Raw genomic sequence first — 11,408 nt, 5'->3', positions numbered from 1 at the left:
GTGCAATTTGCTCTCCCCATCTTGATTTAAATTACACTGCCAGAAGAGACTGACAGTGTCTGGAATCAAATTGCTTAGAAAAGTGCCTCTTCAGAGGGAGAGAAAAAAAAAGCCCAAATAACTCGAGTGGAGACGGTCTTACAAAATGCCTATTGTGATGTGAGACAGCAGGATCTGGGGCTCAGTTTCATTAGGATAATGCTCACGTAATTATGCTGGGCCAGACCCTGTATATCCTGTTGTTAAATGGGTGTTTGCATCAGTGGCCTTTCTACAGTGTGTGCATCAATCTAAGCCTCCTCTCAAAAATTAGAGGAGGCACCATCAAACAAGAGTCTCTGATCTTCCTTCACTTTTTCAGATGGTTGTATGAAACCTTTTGTGTCCAGCAGGATCTTGATCAGGAGAAAAAAAAGCCAACAAACACCGAAGTAGCCATGTAACCTGGCAAAAAGGACAGTCACGACACTGACAGGACCCCTACAGCCCACAGTCAGCCATCTCTTGTTTTCAATTAGTTTTGTAACTTGCAGATGTATTTTTAGCAGGATGATCACTGTCGCTCATGCAAAACAGCTGTGAGCTGGGATATAATAGTGCTCGGCTCTTGAATTAACTGGTTAGTGAATTCTAGCTTTCACGTGGCACGGTAGGAAGAACTCAGTGCATTGATCAACAGGCTGCATATGGAGGGTAAGAGAGCCAAAATCCATCCAGGGAGCAGCAGCCAAAGAGAGGCACGCAGTGGCATTTTGTTTAAGGCTGGAGCATGTCAGTGTTAATGGGAGCTTGGCCATAATGGGAGCTGGAGGAGCTACAAGCTTTCCAGGAAGAGCAAAACCAAGACTGCTACTCAGACTGAGGGCCAAAGAAAAAGCACCCTCACAAAGAAAAGTGACAGGCTCCCTTTGAGTGGGCTGGAAATCTCATGAAAAACAACATTTAAAACTGGTGTTAGAGGGTGTCAACTTGCAGAGGAGGAAAGAGTGTTTTACTAAGTCTCTTCCATCAACTGGATGCTGCCTGTATTCCAGCTCTCCTCCTCCCCATCAGGATAAGGGCCAGACACTCCTAGCCCTACAAGCTACATTAAAATCCCCATATCCCAGTAAGCTTTGTTTTAGGAAGGATAAGCAATGTGGCACAGAGCCCAATGTGCCATCAGTGGAGGTGTGAGAGGAGGCTGCAGCTTCCATATATATATATATCCCAAAGGGATGTTTTGGCACAAGTTTTTCCCTCCCACTCTGGTCTGATGTACATGACATCTTCTGCAGAAAAAAGGGCTGAAAGAGCCCCATAAACCTATGGGCACCAATAATACAATACATATTTAACTTGTCTCCTTTTAATTAAAGGCAGTTATAAAAAGAATCAATTTTATGGATTGCAGAGGACTAGGAAAATGTCATTAGACTTCAGGGAGGGTGGATAGGTCACTGCATTGTTAATGGACTATTACAGTCTTTCACCTCCAGGTTACTAGTTGAGTTGCAATCTGAATCTGCAGAGATTCCAGCTGAGCACCCTTGCCAAGTAATAACTTAATAAGGATTTTTCTGTTACTTACAACAAATGTCCTTTGAATACACTCACTCTGCTCTGATTTCCCAGGCTTGCCTCCTGAATGAAATGTATTAATGGCACAGCTTTTAGTGGCTATCAATGGTGAAAGCTGGGTCAGGGTTGGAAGCTAACACCAAACAGAGTGCTATCTGTCCTTGAGTCATAGGGAGTTGCCACGTTTTCAAGACGGCTTTCTTGACATGTAATTTCCGATGGCCACCACATTTACTTTATGTCAAACAGCCTCATCTTGCAGTTGAATTATTACATTGTAGAGACTGCCCAGTGGTCCATAAGGGATGGATTTTAGTGTCTTGGGATCTCTCACAGAGAATTGCCATGTTTGTGCTGCAAAGCACTTCTTTGGAGCAGGCTGGGTGGGCTGGGGAGAAATTCTTTCTGCTTTCTGGAGTAGTGTCTTAAGCCAGGTCAAGGCAGACTGGCAGTGTACCATGGGAGTGAGCACCCCACAGCTTCAGTGCATCCAAACAGAAGCACAGGACTTCAGATATTTCAGCCTGATGTTCCATCAATAAATTAATTTTCCTTCTGTAGAGACTTAAAAAAATTTGTCAGTAACTTGTCATGAACCATTTAAGATTTAAATACAGTTATTCACTTATGCCTCTATCATCCACAGTGAAATCTTCCTCACTGATCTCTGCGTGAGGTTGTAAGACCCAAGTCTGCAGACAAGGTTCAGTGGTCCTGAAGCTAATGGCCTCTGAACTCCTCAGAAAAGAGAGTGACCTAATGTGCATGTGTGTTCCAAGACGTAGGCAAAGGAGAGTGTGCAGGGCCATCTCAGAGGGACTAAAGGACAGATGAAGAAACCTGTCATCCCATATCCTCACCAGAGTGTTTTTGCAGGTTCTCAATGAGAAGTTTTGAAACAAGACAACTGTAGGCGACAATGAGGAGAGCAAACCTCATTCCTATGCAGTTCCTGAGGCCAGCCCCAAATGGCAGGAAGGTGTAGGGGTCAATAGTCTTCTTTTTCTCTTTACTGAACCTGATTACAAAAGGAAAAAAAAAAAGAGCTAAAAAGTTAAAGAGCTACTGTTCCAGCATGTGTCAGTTTTCAGACCTGAAGTGATGAGGAGTCTGGGAAGGCAAAAGCTTTTTATGCTCATATGTTTTCCCAGGAACACAGCTAGGTTCCTTACTTCTGTCTCAATAGATACTTTATGCCTCCACTTTTATCCTACTGCTTGGAGTTGGTTGTGCATCTCCTGATGTATCAGGTCAACAGAGAGTACCTGAGACATGCTAATGGGTGTCATATCTACTCTTTTCTCAGAGTTCCTCTCAGCTCAAAAACTGAACCCAGATTTCAAACCCTAAACCACACAGGTGTATGGCTGCATGTCTTCCCTTTAGATCAAAGGACTGAGTGAACACAAAGACGTTGTTCCCCTGTGTGACTAAAGGGAGGGTTGCTTTTGAGACATGCCATCTATTCCTCTCCTTATCATGAAAAACAGGGAAGAACAATCAGCTTCACAGAGAAATTTGCCACTGAGCTTTTTCAGTAATACTTCTTAGTGATCAGTTAGTTTTCATGTCAGAAACCTTTCCATTCCCATTCCATGAGGTCCAGGTACAACCTCAGACATGCTAAGTCAGCAGTGAAGTATCTTGCTACTGAGACAGCAGCACATCCCTCTGATGAACTCCCAGCAAGACAAGTGATCCTTAAAGAGCTCCTGTTCAACTACCCCTGCCCAATTTGTCAACTACAGCTACTGGAGCAACGGGTGCGACCTGCCCATTGCCACCATTCAGGTGGTTCCTTCTGTGTTCAACACAAGGTGACCAAAACGGTCCACAGCTGGTTTCCACTTTCAGATTTCACTCATCTGCCCCTCTAACACTGACACTGCTGCCATGTTTTGTGCTAAAGGTCACCATATCCTCACACCATGGTTGGCTTCCAGGAGTATTTCAACTCCTGGAGTGAGGGTACAGTCTTGTCCTGTTCACTCTGAACCAACTTTGTGGCCACCTGAAGACTAGAAGTCCCAGTGGACTCCTAAGAGTCTGCCTTGGTCTGTTGCCTCATTTTGCAGGGTCTGACAGAGACTACAAAGCAAGGATTGTTTCATAGCTGAAGCTGAAAAATTAAGTTTTATTTCCTGTCCATCTTTGCCCTTCCACTGCTGATTTGCACGGCATTGTGCCAGTCACCCAGTGGCTCTTGTTTTAATATCTGGCCATAAACCCTTCAGTGTTACAGCTGCTGGAAGCTGCTCTCACTGTCGCTCTCTTCAATGCAGTTAATTAAATTCCATGCACAGTTTATGGATGTAGATCATAAAACTCCCCTCACGGTAATGCCGGGACTAGATGTCAGACAATGATAAATGCCTAATTTAAATGTTATAATCATGCACTCCCCACTTTCGCTGCCATTTCCATTGCCAGGGCTGAGGTCGAGCATGCAGCTATTCCTCCCTCACCTCTCAGGCCTGAACTCCTCTGGCTCGGGCCAGTACCCTGGGTCACGATCCAGCACGTAGGTTGGGATCACCATCACCATGCCCTTTGGAATAGTCACACCACTGAGCTCTGCTGTCTTCTTGCAAACCCTCTCAATCTGGCCCCCGGTGGGGAAGAGCTGGAGGGACTCACTCAGCACCATATCCAGATGCTCCATCTGCATGATGGTACTGTATATGGGAGCAGCCTAGGCAGAAGAAGCAGAATGGCATTGAACACAGGACCTCAACCTCCACCCCAACACCCCCACAGTGCTTCCCCTTCAGACATCACAGACCAGAGGAGGGGAAATCTCAGTGACAGCACCTCCTCCACCTTGTTTTTGTTTCCAACCCGGCTCTTGGCTCAGGGCCTGCAAGGCACAGGTGAGAACAACCCAGCATCTCCTCACCCACCTTCACCTTGTTGGGCAGGTTCACATCGATCCCATCCTGGAGCTGCTGCTGCACGTTAGGATGGGTGGCCAGGTTATGTGCTATGTAGCTGAGAGTGGAGTTAGTGGTCTCATAACCTGCAAAGATGAAGAAAAGAGCCTGGGCCAGAATCTCCTCATTGCTTAATGCTGAAAAGAGACATAAAAACACATGCAAGAAGCTGAAAACTGCAGTGATTAACCCTTGGGAATTCAGGATCCCACTTGTCAATCTAGGTAACACTTTGCAGTTAAGTGTTATATTGTTATACGGCTCTCAGTAGGATTTAGGACTCAGTGCAGAGTCCCAGCATAGCAGATCCTGCCCTCATTTGTCAGTAACTATCGTTAACTACATAACAGTCAGTAAAGGAAACATCCAGCTAACCCTCTGGTACCACAAAGGGGTGCATCTGGCACTTGCATAGCCAGAAAACTCTGTCAAGATCAGCAGTGTTAATGTTGCTTTCTTTAAGAACAGAATCAAGCTGAGTGCAGCTTGATGCCTGTTCAGAGTCTCTGCTATCTTCTGGGACTGTGCCCCTGGGCATAAATTAAAAAAGGGCACGTGCCAGGAGAAGTTAGAGATCAAGAGATGTCTGGCAGCTCCTCTAAGCCACGAGAGCCTTGAGCTGCTGAGGGATTAGTAGCCCTGAGCATAATGTGGCAGTGGTAATAAAGACAACACAAGATTTAATGTTGGTACTGCAGTAGCATCCAAGCACTGCCAGGATGCAGGCTGCAGCACAGGGTGCCGTGCAGATAGCCTGGCCTGGCACCTCAGGAGTTTACAAGCATCCTGCCTTGACTGAGGTTGATGAACTGGGACTATGCCTTGGCTGAGCCCGTCTTCTAAATTTGTGCATGCAGGATGAGGAACACAGAGGAGCACACAGATGAGCAAGGTACATGCAGGCTGTGTGCTTTGTGAAACACAGCCAACAGCACTGGCCCTCAGAGAAGATAAAATCAGGAATGGGAAAAAGTAGATAGTTACTCTGCTTGCTCTTTGTTGCACAAAGAGACCTCAGGATTTATCCCAGGAAATGGGATATAATAAAACATAGCTGATATGTGATATGCATCATTATGGCCACACTGCTGAGACCTTGAATCTCCCATAGGATTCGTGGCTAAAATCCTCTCCTACTTCACTCATTTGACTGCACGAGGAACTACTCTGCCTCCTGCCAGTTCTCAAGACATACATTTGTATGAGTTGGTCTCAGCAGACTTGGAGCTGTCATGTGAGGACTGCGAGTCAACCATGAGCTGCAGGAAATCAACTTGGTCCTGGGGAGATACAGAGGCAGTCAGAGAAGATGTGTATGGGGAGGAGGAAACCTTGTGCAGCAGAAGCACTGGTACATCTGCTCCCTTCCCAGCTCACAGCTTCAATGCATGCTGAGGTGCAGACTGGAGACCTTCTACGAACACAGATATTTTCCCCATGTGGAAACCCAGGAAGGGCATATTTCTGGTCCTCCCCAGGTTTAATCATAGAATCATTTTGGTTAGAAAAGACCTTTAGGACCATCAAGTCCAACCACTCACCTTCACTGCCAAGGCCACCACTAACCCACGTCCCTCAGCACCTCAGCTACACGGCTTTGCAATATCTCCATTGATGGGGAATCCACCATCCCCCTGGGCAGCCTGGGACAGTGTCTAACAACCTTCTCAGTGAAAAATCTTTTCCTAGTCTCCAATCTAAACCTCCCCTGGTGCAACTTGTGGCCATTTCCTCTTGTCCTAATGCTCATTACCTGGGAGGAAAGACTAACTGTTGCCTCACTACAACCTCCTGTCAGGTAGCTGTAGAGAGTGATCATGTCTTCCCTCAGTCTCCTCCAGACTGAACACCCCCAGTTCCCTCAGCTGCTCCTCGTCAGATCTGTGCTCCAGACCCTTCCCCAGCTCCATTGTCTGTCTCTGGACATGCTCCAGCACCTCAGTGTCTTTGCTGTAGTGAGGGACTCAAAATTGAACACAGTATTCTAGATGTGGCCTCACCAGTGCTGAGTACAGGGACATAATTGCTGCCCTGGTGCCATAACCACTGCCCTAGTTTGACATGCTGAGAGCTGTTATGGAGAGTACGTGACACACCACAGCTTCTGAAGATGCCACCAGGTCCTTCCTGCACTCAGAAGGTACAGTGAAGACAGAAGGCCATCTGGGCTGCACTCACCATGATGCTGACTTTTTCTTGTTCCTTCTTCATTTTTATGAAGACATCCTTGAAGAAGTCTATGACCTTTGAGGGTAACAGAATCATATTCATCTTTTCCAGCACTGGGATAACGAAGGGGAGCAACACTAAAAGGAGATAAAAGAACAACATATTTTAGAGTAGAGGTCCTTGAGAAACTAAAATGTGGTGCAAAGTATAGAAAGGAGAGGGATAAATCTGGACTCTCACCCAAGAAATTGCTTTTTATTGCCTTCAGTTACCTTTTTACCTAATCATGGCTGGCATGCAATAGCACTTGAGAATCTCCTCTATATACCACAGCCACATACAGCCACAATGCCTCACTAAGCACAGCACTCTTCGACACAGCACCTCCCCATCACATCTCTGCAAACAGTGTTTGTGCTGCAAAGACACATGTGGGCTATACGAATCTTGACTGTGGTTTCCTTGAGAAATGGTTCTACAGATCTGTTACAGATCTCCTGTACGGCCAAGAGGACTCAAATGCAGGTAGTCACCACCTCTGGCAATGATTTAGGGCTGTGTGAGATGAAGTGTATCATACCTAATAATACAAAAATGGGGTGTAGGAAACTGAATTTGAGAAATTTCTTAATGTTGGTAACAAAGGGATCACTGGGGTTGCTCATGGAATCAATGTTCATGCTGAAAGAAGTGCTAGTCACCACATCCACACTGTAGGCTCCAAAAATGCTAGGTAGAGAAGAGAGTGAACAGGATAAACCCAATCAGAGTAGTGAATAAGAACTTATCTAGGAATAATTGTTGAGAGAGAGAATCTCTTTTAATCAAGGATTCAGTGCAAAATCCTAACAAAGCAGGTCCTGTCCTGATTTGATAGTAACTATCATTATATTTTCCAGTGTTTCCCCAGTGGCATTACCCTGCCATTTTTTCTCAGGGTTAAAAACCTAGGCTAAGAGCCATAAATGACATCAGCTCCAGGATTGAGCCAGGCTGATGTCCCAGCCAGAGAAGCCCCTACACCTTCCTAGTAGAGTTTTGTTATTGGTACCATCCATAAACTGGGGCACCACGGAGAGCAACTGCTGAAGGGTTCAGAGGAGGAGAGTAGAAACCAAGAGGAAACTCTTTCTTTCTTGCTATGTGTGCTCTGTTCTGGAAAGCAAAGCCTGAGACTCTATATCTACTCAATGATTATTAAAAAGGGTATAACACTCTTTTACCAGGATGTTTTTTATGAAGATGGCGTTCAAAACAGCCAACAGAGGCTGCCTGCTGTCAAAAATCCTAAGCCAAGAGAAACCCATGGTCAGTCCATGGCTTATGGTCAGCTGGAGCAAAAGCAGCTTGCTTTGCCTGTGAGCACAGACATGCACATTGACTCCCAGAGCCCAGAGGATTTGGGCCAGCTGAGTCCCCTCTGACAAAACAACTGAAGGGATGAGGCTGAAACTGTTTTATCATGTAATAAAACAGGAGAAAGGGAAAGAAAGTGCCGAACACAGAGAGCATGAGCATTTCTAGCAGTTGTCTGTGGTATTAAAGAGTTGCCAAAGCAGTGTGGGTTTAGATAAAAGGCAGCTTTTGCTGTGACATTGATTCCCTGCACTTGGGCTGTCTGAGCTGGGTTTCTGTGACTGTTAGCTGGAGTCAATAACTCTACACTGAAGAGCCTACCTGTGAGGGGAAAGAGATTTCCCTGCCTGGCCTACGAGGCAATGAGAGGGGAAAAGCACATCTGTCTCCTCCATTTGCCAATCATCAGAGACAGAAAAACTTAAAAGCCACGGTGTGGGCTAAAGGGCAGGAAGCCTTGGGCCACAGTCATGGGAAGCTGCTATCTTAAAGAGGCTTGAGAACATTTAATCTTTCAAAAAATATGCACTACATTTCAGGAAGCCTCCCAGGACTTCTTTTTTAACTTTTTTTTGTATTTTTTGCACAGTCATTTTGCTTCAGTTTGAGAGGTTCTCAATAGAAGCATGATGAGAGGCCCCTACACAAAACCAGAGCTGTGCTAAGAGCAGGGAGGTGGGTTGAAAGGTATCTCGTGTTCCGGCTCTGGGAGAAGCAGGGAGCAAGATGAAAAACACGGCAGCAGCCTGCAGCTTGCTTTCTGCCCAAGACAGGCAGAAGAGCAGCTTCAAAGGCATGAGGCTCAGTTTGACACCAAGCAGTGGAGGTTATTTTCAAAGCTTATGCAAACAAATAACCCCACAAACTGGCCACCACCATCCCAGCCCTGCACCATAATGAACTCCCAGTGGGAGAGAAGCCTTGGAGAGATGGCTGGAGACTTTCACAGTGGTGAACCTGGATTTTTCCAAGTTGTCACTGCTGAAATAACAGTCCTGAGACATGGTGGCAACGTGTCTTTTCCCCTTCTGTTTTAAGGATACAGAGCACCCCAAACAGGCAGTTTTGTTCTGCGTGAAAGAAACTCACCCCCAGATTCTACCATACTTTTCAAAGCACACCTGATCAAAATTCAGGACTCCCTGCAAAAGAAGAAAGGAGAAATGAACACTTTGCCAGGGAAGAGTGATCAAAGCAAGTCACAGTTGGCAATGTGGGGCATCTCACAGACCCACTGAGAGTGGCAGAGGTTGAGGGATGCATGGTAGCTCTTAAGAGTCACATAGACACTTAGGGGACATTTGTACTGAAGGGAAAAAAGAGAGCAGAGGGGAAAAAAGAAAAGAAAAAAGGGCACTTTCAACTTCCACTATCCAACCTGAGCTAAAGACAAGGTATGACAGGGCACACAATTTTAGTGTGAGCAGAGTTAGCAGGCAGAACTAGATCCCAGGGTGTGCTTTCATCTTCAGCTCAACAAGTGAGAGCTGCTACTGCCTTGTCCTCATGAGATCTGCTGCAGTTACTGAACTGGAGTGGTGATAGCTTTTTCCTTGTGTTTTGCTTTGTTTCCATTAAAGTTTTAACTGATGTTGTATCCAAGGATGAAACTTACAGGACACAGAACATTCACTGTACATTAACTAAACTGGTAGTATGCATGCTCTGTGCACAGAAAACACAAGTTAAAACAACTCTTTCATTCAAACTAATACATTTTGTTCTGTATTTGCAGTGAATTACCTGGGACTAGCTACTACCTAGTTATTTGATAAGGTTTGATAACTTGGTAATACTTGAGTTTTATTTAGAAGTCTTTTAACCTGGTTTAGTCTTCAGGCTGGCCGAAAGCAAGCAGCTGTATGGGGCATTGCTGGGGCTAATTTAACCTCCTCATGGAGAGGACACAAAGCACAAAGAAACATGCAGTTGTCAGAAATTAGCATTCTCAGGCTTCTCTCCAATATTTTTTTTTTCTTTGTTTCCAACAGAACTTCAGCTGCTGAGGAGCAGGTAGAAATCCAGGGAGAAACTAATAAATGACAAAGTAGTTGAAAAACACATCACACCTCGTTCTGGTGTGAATTTTTGTGTTCTCTGTGTGTCCAAAGAGCTTCCTACCTGGTTTCTGAATCAAAGGCATAGGAAAGAGATGCCCAAAGGATGGGAAAAGTAGCTGAAGGTACAAGTAAGAATGTAAGGCAGCTACTCATGTGCCTGTACTACAGGAAAGTTCCCAGAAACAGCAGAGGCCGTGGCCTGGGAATGCCCAGCTTCTCGAAGGCCTGGAAGGACCATATCCCATAGCTGCCAAAGAATATGTGAGATGCATTTATGCAAGAAGAAGATAGAATTCTTCATCCTGAGCACAGTGAACAGCTTAAATAAATTGAAGATTAAACAGATTGTCACCCAGAGAACACAGTAGCAGCAGACCTGCAGAGGATCTTCAACCCTGGCAATAAATGCAGGATCACTTGGGGTATCAGATAATTCAGGGTATATTTTGATGCAAGACAAGGGCTGAAAGGAGCAGCAGCCCAGCCTAGGCAAGCACAGTGTACCTGGGTGCCTCAGGTTTTCCTTTAGGGGCCTTGTTTAATTCCCCAGGTCAGACAACTGTGACACAAGCAACTGAAGAGAAGACTCAGAGAGATTATGTTCTCCAGCTGGGACCTGCCCTTGTGTTTGTCTTTGCAGAGACTTGCCACGCTGCTCAGGCAGTAGAGCCTCAGCAGCTGAGAAAGGACATAAATTACAACAGCAAAATTAAGTTTTTGCCTGTATAGCTCACTACAGCTCCCCTGAGTGACATAAGCAAAAGGGCAATTTTGCCAACACAACTATTTAAATGGGGCTGCTGCTGGCACGAGCTCATGTGCAAACATAGCCATCACCCCCTATTCTGCTCCCAGAGCCCAAGGACACCCTGTCCCTCTGCAGTTAGAGCTGTGGAAGTTAGTTCTTTTGCAGTTGCTGAGAAAAGTAGAAAACCAAAACAAAACAACAAACCCCAAGTAGCCTCTTTACTTTCCTCCTCATCCATCCCAGCCTCCTCCTTCCCTTCCTCTTTTCCTTCCAGAGGGCACTGGGAGCTTCACAGCTCCTTCCATAGCCCTTGGCTCTGCCCCGGGGGTAACAAAGGGGGACAAGGTCCGTTTTTAACACTAACTCATGTACTTGGGCACTTCTTAGCAAGGGTGCAGACCCCAGACCCTCCTCCACAGCAGGCACAGAGTCCTCCTCCTATGGGGACCAGCTTCTTCTTATAGGACCAGGAGGCTGAGGAAAATGATGACAAGAAGCCAAGTGGCAAAAGAAAAGTTTGGCAGAAGATCCATCACATCTCTCAGCCTGCCCTGAGAAAATCTATCACCTGTGAAGCCCCAGTTT

The 11,408-nt window shown here is 45.7% G+C and overlaps 1 pseudogene; it reads right to left on the bottom strand.

Moving 5' to 3' along the window:
• Nucleotides 1–302: 302 nt before the first annotated feature.
• LOC104563857 (cytochrome P450 3A12-like) lies at nt 303–11,356 on the bottom strand (annotated as a pseudogene).
• Between the last annotated feature and the right edge of the window lie 52 nt (nt 11,357–11,408).

Source organism: Colius striatus, chromosome 3, assembly GCF_028858725.1.
Source record: "Colius striatus isolate bColStr4 chromosome 3, bColStr4.1.hap1, whole genome shotgun sequence".
NCBI classification, from domain to species: domain Eukaryota; kingdom Metazoa; phylum Chordata; class Aves; order Coliiformes; family Coliidae; genus Colius; species Colius striatus.
The sequence above is the reverse complement of the archived record's forward strand: the minus strand, read 5'-3'. Positions and strand labels throughout refer to the sequence as shown.